We start from the raw sequence: 19,693 nt of genomic DNA, 5'->3' as shown, positions 1-19,693 counted from the left end.
GAGAACTAGAAAGGCGAGGCTCACCACCCATTTATCCCTCTGCCTTTCAATTAGCCCCACATGTGATTATCGGCCAAGTTGGCACAATCAACTAACTCACCATATAAATATATGTACGTAAGCCAATACTATTTTTATGCTCATGCCTCTATCCATAGTTTTGCTTCCTAGATCAGTCCTCTGTTTCCTTTTACCTTTCTTCTGCCCCACCATCATGTTTGCTCTACTTCTGCCTCAAAGTACTTCCTTTCAGTTAGATTGCTGTTGCTCCAGCGCTCCCAGGATCTCTATATCCACCTTGTTATTGTTTTTTATTCCCTAGTTGTTCTCCTGTCTATGGCGCTGTTTGCCCATCCCACCTTTCCTCTGCCCCCTTCTCCCCACAAGTCTCACTGGGACCTTTGATCCTGTCGCTTTCCCCTCGAGTTTGCTTCCCATGCCTGTCTGGTGTAAGTAGACATACCGACAATGGCATAGTCCAAACAAGTAGAAAACCAACGGTTGACCCAAAAAAAGAGAGAAGAAGGGGAGAAAAAAAACAGAACCAAACAAACAAAGAAATCCGACAAAACACAACAACCACCGCAAAGAAACAAAAAAAACTAAACAGAAAAAACGTGCATGCTTTCAGGTCTGTCCACTGACCTTTTTGACTATCTCCCTACTGGTCCTGGTGGAATTCCGGGAACTGCCCTTGCTTGCCTGAAATCTATTTTTTTTTTTGGGGGGGGGGTGTCTTTAGGGAATTTGTGGCTTTGTTTTGCTTCTGTTACTGATCTGTTATGTCCCCTTCTTGGTTTGCCCCACTGTGGGAGGGTGTGTGTGTTTCAGACCACACTTCCTCCCTGCCGTGTGTCCCCAGTATTGTCTTCAGTCTCAGTATGCTCCAGCAAGGGACAACATGTGAGCTGTTGTCGGCCCTACAGTCAGTCATCTCTGTGCCTTAGCAGTTCCATGCTGGGACGTCATCCTCCTGGCTGGCTGTGTCAATGTGGGGTCTAGACTGACCATCACTTTCTCTTTTTCTTTCTTGGTTTGCTGCCGTGTGGGCGTGGCATGCCAACCCCTCACCCCAACCTGTAGGTTTAGTGTTGTTCTCTGTCGAACATACTTCTAGGGAGGGGGTCAGTTTAGCTTGGGTTGGGGCCAGCCCTGCTACCTCTTGAAATAGTTGAATGTTAACTAGTTATTTTTGGTATAGTGATTCTGTGTATTCTTTCCATCTTCTCCCCCACTTTTTTTATTAGTTGAGATTTAATACATATATACATATGTCATACATCTACCAAATATTCCATATTTCAATCACATTGATGCTTCTGGCATCATTCAAGATTTTTCCCATAGAATCTTTCAGTATTGGAAGTCAAAGCTAGAATTTCTTCTTGGGTTCCTTCAGTGTAAGATGTGCTGAGCGTGCTCTTCCTTTTCGTTATTCTAACTCTAGGTCTTTGCACATTTCATTATCATATTTTGTCTTCTCAAGCTGCCCTTTGAAGTTTCTCTTCAGCCCTTTGACTTCATCATTTCTCCTTTTGCCTTAGATACTCTGTGATTAAGAGAAAATTCAGAGTCTCTTCTACTATCCACTCGGATATTTTCTGCCTTTTTAATGACGCTTTGCTTCCGTCGTGGTCTTCTTGATGCCACCCACGGCTCTCCAGGTCTTCCATCATTGGTGTTCAATGTGTCCAATCTGTTCTTGAGATGGTCTTAAAATCCAGGTGGGATAAATTCAAGGTTATAGTTCGGCTCTTGTCCACGTCTTTTAATTTTCTTCAGCTTTATCCTGAACTTACAGATGAGTGATTGATGGTCTGTTCCACTGTCAGTCCCTGGCCTGGTTTAGCCGCTGCTGTTGAACTTCTCCATCATGTTTTCCCACTCAAGCCAAACTCGTTGCCATTGAGTTGATGCTGTTCTCAGAGACATCCCCCCACCCCACTGTGTTTCTGAGACTAACTATTTATGGGAGTAGAAAACCCTGTCCTCCTCCCTGGGAGCAGCTGGTGATTTCAAACTGCCCACCTTTTAGATTGCAAGGTTACACCCAATGGGACGTTGTCCTCTGGGCTTGGTGTTCCTCTCTCCTCCCACACATGTAGTCAATTTGATTTTTATGTATTCCACCAGGAGAAGTCCATGTGTATCATTTTCTTTTGGGTTGTGATGAATTAGTTGGTCTTGCAAAATTCTGTCATGCAATCTCTGGCTTCCTTTCTCTCACGAAGGCCATGCTTTTCAACTACTGTATCTTCCTCTTAGTTTCCAACTTTTGCTTTCCAATCACCAGAAATTATCAATGCATCTTGATTGTGAGTTTAATCAATTTTAAATGGAAGACATCGGTAGAATTCTTCAACTTTGTCATCACTAGCTTTTGTGATTGGCGCATATATTTGTTGTACTTTTGTTTGTAAATTTGTAGTATTTTCTTGATATAACACCCTGTGTATTGATGTCTATTTATATATTGGAATTTCACTAGTTTTGTTTCTCCAGAGAACCCAGCTTAAGACACAAAGGAAGGGAAAAACATGGAAAGTGGTCCCTCGATCCCATGCTGAGATGCAGAACCCACTGGAGAGGACATGACTGTGGCCCAATGAATGGTGGATATTGTTCAAGTGCCACTGACCAGGGCTGGCCGTCACTGCTGGGAATCAGTCCTCTGGATGATGGCGGAACTCACTGGGAAGCTACCACTGAGACCGTGTGGTGACGTGGGGAGAGTGCTGGAGCGCGAGTGCCCCTGGGTGTCTCCCATACATGCTGCTTGTGGTCAAGTCCTGGCAGTGCAAAGAAGGAAAATTACTTGGAAACCTGGAGAAGTCCTCTGCTTCCACAATGTCCCTCTAGCACAGCGGTTCGCAACCTGTGGGTTACCACCCCTTTGGGGGTCCAACGACTCGTTCATAGGGGTTGCCCAATTCATAACAGTAACAAAATTACAGTTATGAAGTAGCAACGAAAATAATTTCATGATTGGGGGTCATCACAACATGAGGAACTGTATTAAAGGGTTGAGGCATTAGGAAGGTTGAGAACCACTGCTTCTAGCACCTTCTAATGTTAGAGCTTAACATTTCAAGACCACTAAGGGGTTGGGAGGGGGGGGGAAGATAATAAAGTCCAGCTTCTGTTATTCCCAAAGCCAGACAAGGAGAGATGGATTGGGAGTACTGAAGCAATAAACTGGTAATTGGCACAGATGATTGATTGGTGACTCCCCGAGGAAAAACAATTCAAGGAAAAGGAGAGTTCATGAGGAACACTGTTTGAGGTGGTCGTTTAGGATGGACATGAGATGACTTGGAGGAGAAAAGATGACTCATGATGGAACCGAAAGCCGTGTAAGCACTAAAAAGTAGGTAGATACTCTGAGGATAATCTGAGTCTGTGAGCCAAACACTTCTGCAAACTTGAAGCTGACCGAAAGACAATGCCCAGAGCAGGTGCTCTCTAGTTAAGTAAGTGACAACATCACATGTTTTGAGTCAACTAGTCTCTCAAGCGAAGAATTGCAGACATCAACGAAATCCGACACATAACATGATGCTGTTGGCCTGTCTTGGCTGTGGTGCTGTGGTATTGAAGCCCTGAAATCAGATAGGATTTTAAGGAAGATCTTGAAAAAATAAAAATAAAAAGTGTTCCTTTGAGTCTTGCCTTCATTAGGAACGCTTTGTGCTGCAGGTAGTAAATGATATTCAGTGGTTTCAGCAGTGAGGGACAAGGAGAGTGAACTCTCTCATATAACAAAGCAGCTGGAGGCAGATCATTCCAGACATTCCAGTGGTAGCTTTTCTTTTTTTTTTTTGCTGTATCATTTTTTAAAATATTGACCTGCTGCCTCCTGGTTGGAACCTGGTGACTGTAACTCAGGGAGTCGTTTCACCAGTGAATGGGCAAGAAGGAAGAAGATGGTCGGCAGGTGCTTCTATATTCAGCACACATTGTGGGCATCAAACTGAGGGATATTTATGGACTGCTTCACGTGGGTGGCAATGTACCAGGTGGTGGCATTTAATAATAAGTTGGGAAATGTACAGTCCAGGCCCTTTAGCATATCTGATTGATCCCGATGTTCTCAGGGTTTCCTTTCCATCTCACAGCGTTCACAGGACAGTTATTGTACAACCCCCAAACACTGAAGGCAGTTCCTCTGTACCGACCCTTCCTGCTGCATTCCGGGAATTTTCCTATTTATTCATACTTAATCAGAGTGGACTTGAGAGTAGTGAGTTTTGAGATATAATCTGTTAAGAACCTTGGACCTGCATCAGTTAGGCGCTTAACTGCTAACTGTAGAGTTGCTGCTTCCAACCCACCAACCACTTTGAAGGAGAAAGAAGCGGCAGTTTCCTTCCATAAAGATGTCCAGAGAAAGCAACCTCACTGCCCAGTTAGTCGATTCCAACTCACAGAGACTACATAGGACACAGAACTGCCCCTGGGGGTTTCCGAGACTCTCACTCTTTACGGAAATAGAAAGCCTCATGTCTCTCTCATGGGGTTTCAGGCTGCTGATCTGCACTTAGCAACCCAAGGCACCCCTTTGGAAATAGTATGGGACAGTTGTCCTCAATCCCAGAAGGTCACTGTGCGTAACATCGACTGGAAGGTGTTGGGCATGGTCTTGATTTGCTTTATATATGTTGTATTTAAGATAACATTTTATGTAATAGCGTGTTGTGGCTTAGTTTTGAACACACACATATATATATATATGTATGTATATATCTCTATATACTTGATGCTAACAAAGATTTCTTCTCTCTCTTTCTTCTCGCTCTCTCATGTTTAAACCTAGTAAACTATTCTTGAATAATAGGAAACTGCCATCTTTTAAAAGGACGTTTTCTCTGTTGGATCTGACTTCTGTTTGGGCAGTGGATAGTGTTATCATTGACTTGATTCTAAGAAGAGACGGTCTCTTTTCTCCTAATTACTTCTAGACAATTTCTCATTGTCTAACTAAACCTGACCTCCATGGTGGTTTTAAGTTGGGCTGTTAACTGCAAGGTCAGCAGTTCCAAGCCACCAGTTGCTCCGTGGGCTAAAGATGAGGCTTTCTACCCCCATAAAATTTCATCTAAGAAGCCCACAGGAGCAGTTCGAGTTTGTCCCACTGGGTCGTTATGAGTTCGAATCGACTTGATGGCAGCAAGATGACTTAAACTTCCGGAGAGGCTCATCATTCCTTCTGTGCTTTTCTTGGGCTGATTCTCAAAGTGTTGTGGTGTCCATCTTTAACCAAGTAGGAAAAGCACAATGTGATTAAAAATGCAATGTAACGAACTCGCACTTATTTGGCAAACATGTTTCATTAATGTGCTGAAGCTAGTACCTGTTTTCTCTGGAACATGTCTGCTGGTCATAGTTATCCTCAGAGCCTCCTACCCATTTGCTTTCCCTCTTGTGGAATCTCCTGTTACAAGGGCTGGCTCCTCAGAGAAGGACGCCGTTCTGGCTGGTCTGTCTAAGCTTATAGAAATCAGGAGAGGAGTTACCCCCTCAGATCTTTTTGAGACGGCGTTCTTCCACATAAATGTTTCCAGTTTCAAAATAAAGCCCCACAAGTCCACATAAAATAACTCAACACGGGAAAAGTTTAGATGCTTCAGCGGGATGTGCACAAAACAGAAAGCAATAGCCAGACTCTCAGTCTCTGATTGTCCCAAATCGCACCAGTCATCAATTTAGTAATCAGAAAGAGAAAACAAACCATTTTTCATTCCAAGAAGATTGGAGTCCACATTATGCACTGTAAACCCACAATGAATGTTTTATAACCAAACAACAGAGGGTTGTGACTTCGTCTGAGCTTCCCAGCACAACATATCTTGAAAATTCCAGAACGATATCATACAGGGTACATTATGCAAAATGCTCAAGGCCTCTGAGGCAAGGTTGTCTTGCCTTTGGGGAGCAGTCCTGCAGACATTGGTGCAGGTGCAAAATATTCCAAGAAGAGGGCTGGCCGGGAAAGAATGTATTTACATTTCCAAAAATCCCTATTTTTGAGACTGAGTATATGTATTAGACCAGGTTGATGAGGGAAACAAATCCAGTGACAATCATATGTGTGAAGAGAGAATTTTATATCAGGAAGCAATTATGCATCAATAAAACACCCCAGCCTGGTCCAAATCAAGTCCATAAATCTGATATTAGTCCATAAGTCTTATATTAGTCCATGAATTTCTCTTCAGACTCACACAGCACAGGCAATGATGCCTAATGCAGGAAGATCTTAGGCTGGTGGGTGGAAAGTCCTGTGGGTCCAATGGCAGTGGATGCATCACATCTCCAGGGCTCTGGTTTCCATCAGCGTGGCTCCATGTGGCTTGTCATCAGGAATGTGAAGCAGAGAGAGAGTGTGTCTTGCCTCCAGGGAGGAAGACAGGAGTTCCCAGAATCCTCAGGAGAAGGCCAGGCCCACACAGAAGCCACATTGGCTATGACCTGATTGACAGGCTATCCTCCACCTCTATGCTCAAGTTGGCAGGAGATTATGTGACTGCCACAGTATGTTTGACTGTTCCGAGTCACTTGGAGAGGAATCTCTCCAAACCAATCTCGCTGCCATCGAGTTGATTTTGACTCACAGTGACCCTGAAGGACAGGGTAGAACTTCCCTTGTGCCTTTCTGAGACTGTAACTCTTTATGAGAGTAGAAAGCCTTGTCTTCCTCCCATAGATCAGCTGGTGGTTTCAAACTGCTAGCTTCGGGATTAGCAGCCCAACGTGTCACCCACTATGCTACTCGTGCTCCTTTTGTTGGTAGAATGAGAGTCTTGACTTATTACCATTTACTGCTACTAAGGGAATCCTTTTTCTGACTGTTACAGGGCAGAGGGTGGATAATATTGTATCAGGAAGTTACCATGTGGTACAGTTAACCCATTTGTCTGCTAAGGAGCCTTGGATGAAAGGCCTGATAATTTGCTTCAGAAAAATCAGCCGTTAGAAACTCTTTGGAGCCTAGTTCTACTCTGAGACTCTCCAAGCCTCTGACTTGTTTTAGATGGGGCTACGTTGTAGATAATGAAAACACTGAGGAAAGAAGTTGGTGATGGAGAAGCGCTAGCTCTAGGTTGGACTTCTTTGTCATCTAGTGCTTCCATTACAGAAATACTCAAGTGCATAACTTTAACAAACTGAATTTTATTCTTTCAAGTCCAAATTCAGGGCGCTAAGTCTAGGGGAAGGCTTTCTCTGTGTCAGCTCTGGGGGAAGAGCCTTGAAAGCGTTCAACATGTGTGGGCCTGGTGCCCCTTGGGCTCTACGTGTGTCTTGGTAGTCATCTTTTCCTGGTCTGAGAGATTCTCAGCACAGATTTTGGGTTCAAAGAATGAACTCTGCTCCCAGTTTTTCTTTCTTGGTAATGATCAGCACCCCCACCCACTACTTTTTTGGTAATGTATAAGAAAGAACTTTATATCTAGAAGTAATTTTATATCAAGGCATCCCGACCCAGTCCAACTCAAGTTCGAGGGGCAAATGCTAGCCAGAGCCCTCTTCTGACTCATGTAGTCATAGGCTGATGATGCAAAAGGGTGATTGGGAAGCAGGGAGATCACAGGCTGGTGGCCTGTGTGAATCCAAGTGAGAACGTGGCAGGGCACCAGTAGCTCTCTGGGTCCCTGACTTACATGGCAGTGCCCCTTGAGGCTGACCCAGAATCCTGGCAAGTAAGGAGGGTGAAGGGCCAGAGCTCAGGTCCCTTTTGGTTTGCTTGCTTCTTTGTCTTTTTATCTCTTGTGTGTTACACAGGGTTCTCTAGAGAGATAAAACCAAATTGCTGATAATCTAATATAGTTATTTATAAAGATAATTAGATATATAACAAGAAATGAACGTTAAATCATATACAGATAAATATGTAATACAAGAAATGAACAGTTAAATTATAAAGCACTACAAATGGCTCAGTGCAACTCACTCCTGTGAGAGAATTGTGAGAGACTGGCAGTCCTTCAAGTCTAGTCTGCTGCCAGATCTCCCTCTATTTGTAGAGAGAGAGCTAGGCTATCTCAGCACAGCAGCCAATCACAAGGCAGATCACCAACTGACAACTAACCACCAGTCCCAACTGCCAGTCCCCAGCTCCAGAGATGTCTTAAAGGGACCTCAACTTACAGCGACACAGTCCACAGGCTAGGCATCCCACAGGTAGTGTAGCCTATAAATTGAGGCACAGAACAAGCAAGGCAGCCGCACACTGGTCCAATGATTAAAGAGCAAGAGACAAGAAAAGTGACGGTCATCAAGTCATTTATCTCTCCGCCCTTCAGTTAATCCCACTTGTGTTTATCGGCCAGGCTGGCACAATAAACTATCTCATCTTGTATGCTAAAAGGTGATGCAGGCCACCTGCCAGGGATCTAAGGAAGGGTGTTACCCCCGTGCCAATTCCCTTACAACTGATTGACCGATGCAAGAGTGTCATGGGGGCCATGTCTGATCTTCTCTGGCTACACCAAGGGAGGACATTTCAACTGCACACCAACTGCACACACAGACCGTCAAAAGGCAGAGGTCAGACATGCCTCCACTCTCCATTCTTTATCCGACTCGGACAGCACAGCACTTGATTTCTCTGCTGTGTTCACTAGTCTGTTGCGATGGCCACAAAGAGTCACAAACATCACTCAGGAATATGGAGTTTCTTAGGGAAGCTGACAAGTCAAGTGTGGGGGCTACAGCCGATCACCTTTAACTACACAAAGGAGAAGGGGAATCCAAATCCACATCAGACCAAAAGGCAGAAGTTAGGCATGCCTCCACCCTCCATCCTTCTCTTGCTCTAGCCTGACACCCAAGGCATTCAACTTCTCTCCTAGGTTCAATAATATGTTGCAATGGCTACAGAACTCATAGACAACACTCAAGAGTATGGGTGTTTGTCAGGGAAGTTACCAGGCTGCTACAAGTCAGAATCAGATAACATGAAGGGTACAGTTTTTCATCCACAGAAACACCTTTCCCAGCCAGCATTCAAGTCCTCTCTGGTGTTCAGTGCCTCAGTCATATGGTCCCTTGGTTTCTGCCTTGTCCCATGGGACCAGGAAGCCAGCTACTCTGCCTAACAGATTTGGCATTGTCCCTCTTGTCTCTCTCCTGGTCTCCCTGTGGCACAGTCTCTCGTACCCTTGTTGCCACCTCAGGCAGAGATCTCACGTGCCCTGCTGGTGACGCGTCTCTCGGGACGGTGGGATTTCCTCCTCGTCATGATGGCTAGGGAGTCTGAAGACTGGATGGAAGAGCTACACCAGGTCGTTTCATTTCTCTGCAGAAACCGTTCTCTGTCTGCAGCACCCTCTCTGCCACGCCTGCAGGCACACCTCTGCCTGATCCTCAGCCTCCCTCAGCTACTTGGCCCCTTGATCTCTATCCTGCTCAGACAAGTGCTACAAATCACTGTTAGTGCTGATAAATGCCCACAGGGCACCCCACTCTGCGCTTTACTTGTTCTGTGGGCTGGGAAGTCATCGCCCAGTCTCATGTTACCGCTGTTTTGACCACACAGGGATCTCAGATGTGCTTCACTCATGGCTCTTTGTTGTGATGGTTGTGGGATTCTCCTCCCCTTGTATTGGTCCCACACGCCCTGTTTGCATGCTCCCAGCCAGCTATTTGGTGGGAGTTACCACCAAAGAGCCATACCAAGCAATTCAACTGGTCACACCAGACTTCATATGGGAGGTGATCCCACCATTACATAACTGCCACACCCGGAGGATCACGGTCCAACCAAAGCTGATGAACATTTTCTTGGGGCTACACAATTCAATCCATGATGACTTCCAAGTCAACAACCGGAATATCATGGAATTGTTGAGTGTCAAAGTCATCATCCCCTCTGTAACCTTCCACCCGCTTCAAAATAAAAAGTCCTTTAAAGAAAGCTCGTGAGAAAGTCAGGCTACTTCCGGGCTCAGCTGTTCCAAAGCATCCCGGAGGGCTGGCTCAGTCATCACCAGGTGTATGGCTGTAAGATTTCCGTGTATGGCTGTATTTCCGTGTATGGCTGTAAGATGGACGATTTGTACTCCGATGACAATTTTACGGAAAAAAATTAATAAAGAAAAGGGAGTTCTGCAGCAAGGAACGCAGAGACTGACAAGGGACACGCTCTGCGGGTAATGGGATCAACCACAGGTCAGTATGGGAGGTCTTTCAAGACGTCCATTGTGTCACTGAAACAGCGTAAGTGTCCTCCTCCATTCATTCCCCACGAGCTGCCTAGACCTCCACTGTCCTCTTGCTCCTCGTGTAGTGGACGTTAAATACTGAGCGCCAGGTCTGTGCAAGGCTACAGTTTGCAGGGGGAGCTCAAGCTTCATTTTGAGTCTCCACAGAGATTTAGCCTCCACTGAGTTCTTTCTGACTATTGACTGGCAATATTAAAAGCGTTGACCTCAGTCAGTGTATTTTGGAAGTGGATTGCTGGCCAGCCCAGTGGGAATATTTCCCTTGATGGAAATTGGTTTACCAAGATTGCATGGTTATGATTTCTGGCCCAACCAATGTTCGAGCCTGAAAACTTCTCTAATCTCCAATAATGTATGTATCCCAATCATGGCCCCTTCTCAGCACCCGTTGACTTGCCTGCAACCTAGATGAAGGATATGTCAGGAAACATAGCTTCACATTTTGATGTTTTTATGTAATAAAAGTTTCTCTGACTTTGTAGCAATACCGTTTGGCACACCCCTGTACGTGGTTTCTGTATGATTTGTTTTTCAGTTAATCTCATGTGATAGATATGATTATTCTTACATTTCACATAAGAGGAAGTGAAACATGGATTGCAGTGTGTGCTGGGAGCAGATCCATGCTCCACAAAGCATGGTTCAACAGATAAGCCAGTGTCAGCTGTACCTGCCTAGCTTTAGGAGATTTGCTTTTAAAGCCAGTGGTGTTTGCTGCATTTTGAAGGTCTTTCCTAATATCAGCAGGCTCTGGAAGCCTAGTGCTGGGTGAACATCTGTGAAATGTGCAGTTCAGCCCATCTAGTGTGCTTTGACAACTCGTCCTAGCTTTAATTGATCACCCTGGTGGCTTGCTCCAAATATAGGGCACAGAGAGCAAGGGGTTTGCTTCAAGATATATGGGCTAGTGGAAGGAGTCTTTTGGTTTTTGAATGTGGAGGCATGCCAACAATCACATCCCATATTTCCACTAAGATATATCTTTGGTGCTTGAATTCATATTGTTGAATCCATAACTTTATAGAAAATTACAGTAATTTCCTCCATACCAGAAGCCAAATATTTTCAAGTAGGCCAGCAAATTGACTTTCATGAATTTTTCTTAGTTTGTTTATGCTGAGGAGACTTTTACTATCTGTGGGATTCTGAGTGTAGCTCAGAGGCCAGTGCATAGGTCATTTTTAATAGCATAACACGTCTGGGACTTCGTTCTTATCTGTTAAATTAATAGATCATAGAATGCAACTTTCATAGAGAGTTTGTCCTAAATTCAGTGTAGAATGAAAGTTCTTTTTCCTGATGGAAAAACCTTTGCTGCTTTGCATGAGACTGGTTTGGCAAAGATGGCCATTTTCTCATTGATTTAATTAGGAGATTTCTATTCTATTCTACTTTGAGAAGACGTCCCTATAGGATTCGTTGAAATATCTCTTAATATACAGATGATGCAGCCAAGAACTAGTTATTAGATAATATCAGAGGGCCTTGAGTCAGTTTCTAGACTTCCAGGCTACAGAGGCTGGTAATTATGAGAGGCTCTTCAGGAATATTCTCCAGGAGTAAAAATTGGAACAATATTCCACATGACCTCTTCTCTTCATATTTAAAATTTTACCTTTTAGAGTTCAAGACAAATGACAAAGAAGGAATTTCCTATTAAACACTTTCTGTAAGTAATGTGTTAAATGGGTTTTTTTTAAATGGAGAGTCTATTTCGTGAAGGATGGACAAATCCCAAAGCAAATCCAACATTCAAAACTATCCCCCTTCATTCTAGAAACACTGCTGTTGACCTTCACAAAATAAAACTACTGATCGATTTCCTCTCTCGTTAAGAACTACTAACGATGATATGTAAATGCCCAAAGGGTGCATGCACCTAATTTACTTGCACTGGAAGGTACTGTAGTTTGAGTTAAAATCACCTTTTCCTCTCTGCTGTGTTCTATTTTTGCCCTACATTAAACATGCAATTAATCAAAACCCCTGGAATTTTCTTCATCTTTTAAAAAAAATTATATTTGGTATTGCTATAAAAAGTAGAGCCCTCATATCAGGCATCAAAGAACAAAAAACCATATCATTGTGACTGAGGGGGAGTGCAGAGTTGGGACCCAAAGCCCATTTGTAGGCAACTGGACATCCCCTTACAGAAGGGTCTCGGGGAGGAGACGAGCCAGTCAGGGTGCAGTGTAGCAATGATGAAACATATACCTTTCATCTAGTTCTTTAATGCTTCCTCCCCCCCCCACACACTATCATGATCCCAATTCTACCTTACAAATTTGGCTAGACCAGAGGATGTACACTGGTACAGATAGGAACTGGAAACACAGGAAATCCAGGACAGATGGACCCCTCAGGACCAGTGGGTGTGAGTGGCGATACTGGGGGCGTAGAGGGAGGGTGGGGTGGAAAGGGGGAACCCATTACAAGGATCTACATATAACCTCCTCCCTGGGGGACGGAAAACAGAAAAGTGGGTGAAGAGAGACATCAGACAGTGTAAGACACGACAAAATAATAATTTATAAATTATCAAGTGCTTGGGAGGGAGGGTGGGAAGGGAAAAATGAGCTGATTCCAAGGGCTCAAGCAAAAATAAATTGTTTTGAGAATGATGATGGCAACAAATGTACAAATGTCCTTGACACAATGGATGGATGCACGAAATGTGATAAGAGTTGTATGAGTCCCCAATAAAATGATGAAAAAAAAATTCTAAAATTGACTATGGTGATGATGTCGCACTCAATATGCTTAACCCATTGAATTGCATGATAGGTGAATTATGTGCCAATAAAAGTTAAAATCTTAAAAAAAAAAAAGTAGGGCCCTCATGAATCAGAACCGACTTGATCACGTTGATTTAGGTTTTTCTTGCTACAAAACCACACATCCCTGCATTTGCGCAATTGCTTCTTACATTTATCCTTAGCTTACTTCTCACAGGAAAGACCAGTCCCTGGAGGAAGACATTGTGCTTGGTAAAGGAGGGGAGACCCTTAACAAGATGAATTGACTCCGTGGTTGAAGCAGTGCGCTCAACAGTAGTGAAGGAGGCGTGGGACCAGACGGTGGTTCGTTCAGCAGCACACAGGCTGCTGTCACTAGGAACAGACTCAGAGGCACAGAACGACCACAATTCCTCACTGGTCCTTTTCTGTAGTTCATCTCGGTTTATCCAAGTCTGTCTCTCTTTTTTCTTTCTTTCGGTGTTCACTTGGTCAACAGGGTCATCTGAAATATCTTGGCTAAACTGGTATCTAAAGAATTGACAATACACAGTAAGCAGTATTAGTTGGACTGAATCAAGGACAGATTCATTATTGAGTCTTACAGGTGAATTGATTTTACTCCAGTGTGCGTGTATAGGAACTCAATTCAGTATTGATATTTACTTTGGTAACTTACAAAAGATGAATTCAAGCACAAGAATGCCAATGGATTTATTTTATTTTATTTAAAAATTTTTTATTAGGGGCTCATACAACTTTATTACAATCCATACATACATCAATTTTGTAAAGCACATTTATACATTCTTTGCCCTCATCATTCTCAAAACAATTTGCTCTCTACTTAAGCCCCTGGCATCAGCTCCTTATTTTTTCCTCCTCCCTCCTCGCTCCCTCTCCCTCATGAACACTTGATAATTTATAACTTAGTATTTTCTCATATCTTACACTGTCCAATGTCTCCGTTCACACAGGCTGGCGTGCTTCTCAATGGATTGATTTTAATAGGAAATGTAAGTGCTGTGACTGATGTAGTCAGCTAGATAACATCGGCCGGACAATACCAGCTGGACTTCTCCTTTCAATTATCAAGTTACTTAGGACTCCAATCGAAGTACCTAGGGCTGCCAACTCACTAATCAGAAAGTTGCTTATTAAGAATGATTTTGCAGGGCAAAATCAAAATGAACCCTCTTGACATTTTAATTTATTTGTATTCTCCTACACAGGTCAATCCAATGATAACCAAACTCATTGAGATTCAGTTGATCCAACTGATTAAAAAAAACAAACTCACTGCCACCAAGTGGATGCTGACTCATAGTCATCCTACAGGCCAAAGTCCCCAGGACATTCTCATCACTCTCCCAAGGAACTGCTGGTGGTTTTGACCTGCTGACCCTGGGGTTAGCAGCCCAATTTATAACCACCATGCCACTGGGGCTGCACAGCTCCCAGGACGCTAAGTCTTTACCAGAGCAGACAGCCTCATCTTTGTCTTGCAAAACTGCTGGTGAGTTTGAATTGCAAACTTGGTGGGTAATCCGAAGCCTAACCCACAGTGTTACCAAGGCTACTTCTACAGATCAAGAAGCCTCAGTTTATCAGATGGCTCTGTTTCAAATGTCTACTCGTGATTTTTAAATTGTTTTTGAAGCTGAAAGTCTGTCACACATTTCCCTCAAAGAACAACACTATCGTGGTTAAGTTCCCTGACTCTTTATACCATAAAGAACATATTTGTACTGCAGTGTAGCTAAAACAATGTCCTTTTAAAACAAAATAAACAGAACATGATAGCTATGTAAAAACAACGAGAAAACAAAACAGAAACACTGAATGAAAAGTGGTCCATAAAATATTCATCACCATCCTCCTACTTCCAGTTCTGCGTTTCTCCAGATGGCCCTGGTTTGCTTTGAACACGTTCCCTACACGTTCTGGCACACTTTACATTCGTTATATGTGTAAAGTGATGTGTATCGCATCCCACTGGAATTACTCACCTTCTTCACTCGAAGAATCCACGGCAAATCATGGCTTTGCTGGCCAAGATTTTGAGAGGTGAAAAAAACAACTAATTATGAGCGTGAAAAGCAAAAGGCAAGGAGAAGATCCATTGCAAGATTCACTCTCTGCAGGGACATTTTGTAGGAAAAGGGAATGGCTCGCTAGCCATTGTTGGATCTAAGATTATATTTCATAACAACCACTGAATGGATAGTCATCTGGAAGGATAGATGACTGGTTTCTCAGCACAAGTCTTAAGCTCTTTGAAGTTGATCAGGAAATCTCCTATGCATTTCATTATTGTTGTTGTCAGTTCCTGTCAAGTACAGTCTAACTCATGATGACTCCATGTGTGCAGAGCAGAGCTGCTCCCTAGAATGTTCCAGCCGGTAACCCTTTCAGAAGCAGCAATTCAGTCCTGTTTTCTGAGGTGCCCCTCGGTTGGGTTCAAACCACCAACCTTTGGGCTAGTAGGTGAGCAATCAAGTGCTTAACTGTTTGTGCCACTCAGGAAGTCACACATTTTACTAGGAAGCCTCTTTCCTTGCCAAAGGGCCCTGGTGGAGCAATGGCTGAGTACTAGGCTGCCAATCAAAAGGCTGGTCGTTCAGACTCACCCAGGGGCTCTGTGGGAGAAAATCCTGTAAAGATGATCGCCAAGGCATTGGGACCCATTTCCTTTTATGGTGATAATGCGGTCTTATATCTATAAACAACTCCAGTTAAAAAAACAAAAAAGTTCAAAAAAACAAAACAAAACAAAAAAACAAAAAAAAGCTCAGTATAGCTTTGTTAAATGACCCAAATTTAGCCTTCCTCTTTTGGAGCTCACAAGGGTGTGTTTCTGAGGAGAGTACAGTGTGTGTGTGTGTGTGTGTGTGTGTGTGTGGCACTCCACCGTCTCAACCTATGGGCATACAATCAGGAAAACTGTGCCCGCAATACTCTGATCATTTTTGACAAGTTGAGTGTTGCAGAACGTGTTGAAACAAAACAAGGAAGAATTCAAGTGTTAATGACACTGAATTTCCAGTCAGTAAGGGCTAGTTCCGAAACATGAAAACCTAGTACAATCTGCAGGACACAACACTTAGGGGGAAATCAATTTTGCCTTAGCAAATTATATGCTTGATAAGAGAAGACGATAATTAGGTAGCAGGTCATTTGTAGAATACTTGTTCTCCTTTAGATATATTCATATACCTATTTTAGATGCGACCTCAATGTTCACAAACTGCCTTTTTTGCTGTTATTGATACGTGCCGTTGAGAAGGTTTTTGAACTCAAGATGACCCGATGTGACAACAGTGCAGCCCCGTAGGACTTTCTAGGCTGGAACTTTGATAAGAACAGATGACCTGCTCTTTCTCTCTCAGAGCCACTAGGTGGGTTCCAACCCCTGGCTTTGCGGTTAGCAATGGAAAGCTTCCCCATGATGGCAACTGGGCTCCTTTTTGCAAACCCTGACGAACACAAGACTTTTTAGGATTATAAACTTCAAAGGTTGATGAGATTTCAAACTCATCAAGGGAAGGATCATACTTAAATGGTCTCTACAAAACTTGGTTGTTGGATGAATTGATTGGATAAATGAACAAATTCTATAGTTATTTTTAGCTATTAGGGGCTAACCATTATATAGTCCTCATCAGAGAGTAAGTGCTAGTTGCAGTTCTTGGGTGACTGAATGAAAAGGGAATGGCCTCCTGCTCATCACCCGAGAATCTGAGGTTTCCGAGTTCAACGTCGGTGGTGCATCACCATCATCACAGTTGCCCTGTTGTTAGGAACAGCGGCGTGCTCTTTTGCTGACTCCAGTTGAACCTTCTCACTCATGTTTTAGTGTATGCAGTTTGTTGTTGTTAGGAGCTACCAAGTTGATTCTGACTCCTCGTGACCTTGTGTACAACAGAATAAAACACTGCCTGGGAAGTCCTGCACCATCTTCAGTAATTGTTATGTGTGAGCTCATTGCTGCAGATACTGCCAACCCACCTCGTTGTGGATCTTCCTGTTTTTCCCTGATCTTCAACTTTACTAGGCATGATGTCCTTTCCATGGACCAATCTCTCCTGACCCTATGGACACAGTAAGTGAGATGGAGTATTGTCATCCTCACTTCTAATGAGCATTCTGGCTGTACTTCTTGTGAGACAAACTTGTTTGCTCTTTTGCAGTCCACAGTATTTCAATATTCTTTGCCAATTCCGTAATTCCAAGGCATCGTTTTTTCTCGGGCCTTTCTTATTTATTGTCTAGCTCTCACCACGCATGATACAATGGAAAATAGCATGACTTAGGTCAGGCATTCCTTAGGTCTCCAAGCGCCCTCCTTGCCCTTCAACATTTTAAAGAGGTCTTATACAGCAGATTTCCCCAGTGCAATATATTGCTTTGTTCTCTACTGTCGCTTCTATGAACATTGATTGTGGGTATAAGCAAAATGAAGTCCTTGGCAACTTCAGATTTTTCTGTTTCTCATGATGTTACCTACGAAGCCAGTTGTACAGCTTTTCACACAATGTTACAATCCTTACTGAAGGCTGAAGTCCTTACTTTTCACCGGCAAGTGCTTCAAATCCTCTTTGCACAAGCAAGGTGCTGTCATCTGCGCACTGAAGGTTGTTAATAAAGTTTCCTCTGATTCTGATGCTGCATTCCCCTTCAGATAGTCCAACTTCTCAGATTAGTGTTCCACATACAGGTTGCATACCTGTGGTGAAAGGGTACAGGCCTGCCGTACACCTTTCCTGATTTTAATCCATGCAGTATTCCTTTGCTCTATTCAAATGGCTGCTTCTTGGTCCACGTACAGCTTCCCTGTAAGCACCATGGGGTGCTCAGGAGCTCCCATTTTCCTCCATGTTCTCCATAGTTTATTATGACCCACACAGTTGAATTGGAGCCCTATCATTTCACAACTATGATTTTCCCATTACTTAACATGCCATTTTAATTTAATTTTTAAAGAGACTGTATGACTCTTTCCCTCTATTTTTCATAGCTATAAAAAAAGCCCAGAAGAAAGTATATCAACAGTGACATCATCATAAGAAGGAATATTTCATGAAAGTGATAGTTTACCATCGTATCGCTTTATATCTTGCTTAACACCCCGAGGATAATGTTGTAAAGATTTCCCTGTGCCACAGTGTGTATCAGAACTTCATTTCTGTTTACAATTGAATAACATTGGCTGTGAAATCTTTTTCTATGAAGCAACCTTCTCTGTCACCGAGGAATCCAAGTCCACTCCCATGGGCCTTTTCCTCCTTTAATGGCCACTCAGACCAATGTTTACGTCTGACGGGAAAGGAAGCTGGAGGGTTCTTAAAGTTGTGACCCTCCACTCTCTCTTTCTGTCGGCTTTTAATTTAAATTTTAACAGTTTCTTTTCTTTAAAAAAATGTATTCTTTGTGATTGCTCATCTCATCTCACCAGATTAAATCAGTAATACTATCCTATTAAACCCCCATCGGTGTGGTTTTTAACCGCCCTCCAATCCTCCATTGCCCATTTACTGCACATATTGCTACAACCATTTTTGAATCATCATGAGCAAACATTTACTTGGATCTGATATTAGTGGTCATGTTCAATAATTTTTGTTTCTGGCACAAATATGGGCCTTTTCCAGTCAGTTGGTTTGGTGGTTTTTCCCCAAATGTCTCAGCGTAGAGAAGTAAGGGACTCCAGAGCTGCACTGGTTGTTGAAATATTTCAGTTGGATTCTATCAATCCCTGAAGGCTGTTTCTGACAATGCCTTCAGGGCACTTTGGACTTATTTCTTCACTATCTTCTGTTCTTGATGAAATATGGCTTTCTGAAATGGCTGAAAGTTGTCGATCCGTTATTTTTGGTGGAGTGACTCTGTATGTTCCTTCCATCCACCCAGGGATGCCACTTTGAAGATTAAGGGGCACTTGATTCAAGCCATGGTATTTTATTTTACTTTTTTGAATCATTTTATTGGGGGCTCATACAACTCTTACCACAATCCATCCATCCATCCAACCATCCATCCATCCATCCATCCATCCATCCATCCATCCATGGTGCCAAGCACATTTGTACATTTGTTTCCATCATCATTTTCAAAACATTTTCTTTCTACTTGAGCTCTTGGTATCAGCGTCTCATTTTTTCCCCTCCCTCCGCTGCCCTCCCTCCCTCCCACATGAACCCTTGATAAATTAAAAATTATTATTATTTTTTCATGTCCAATACTGACTGATGTCTCCTTTCACCCACTTTTCTGTTGCCCATCCTCCTGGGAGGGGGTTAGAGGTAGATCATTGTGATTGGTTTCCCCTATCTCCCCCCACCTTCCACTTCCCCTTCTGTTATGGCTACTCTCAATATTGACTGAGGGGTTTATCTGTCCTGGATTCCCTGTCTTTCCAGCTCTTATCTGTACCTGTCCACATGCTCTGGTCTAGCCAGATTTGTAAGGTAGAATTGGGGTCATGATAGTGGGGGAGGGGGAGGGAAGCACTAAAGAACTAGAGGAAAGTTGTATGTTTCATTGGTGCTATTATGCATCCTGACTGGCTCGTCTCCTCCCCTCGACCCTTCTGTAAGGGGATGTCCAGTTGCCTACAGATGGACTTTGAGTCCTCACTCTGCACTCCCCCTCATTCACAAATGATATGATTTTTTGTTCTGGGTCTTTGATGCCTGATACCTCATCCTATCAATACCTCATGATCACATAGGCTGGTGT

This window comes from Echinops telfairi, unplaced genomic scaffold (genome assembly GCF_000313985.2).
Source record: "Echinops telfairi isolate 266 unplaced genomic scaffold, ASM31398v2 ScPeMD7_1;HRSCAF=3_0, whole genome shotgun sequence".
In the NCBI taxonomy this organism is placed as follows: domain Eukaryota; kingdom Metazoa; phylum Chordata; class Mammalia; order Afrosoricida; family Tenrecidae; genus Echinops; species Echinops telfairi.
This window is presented reverse-complemented; position numbering follows the sequence as displayed.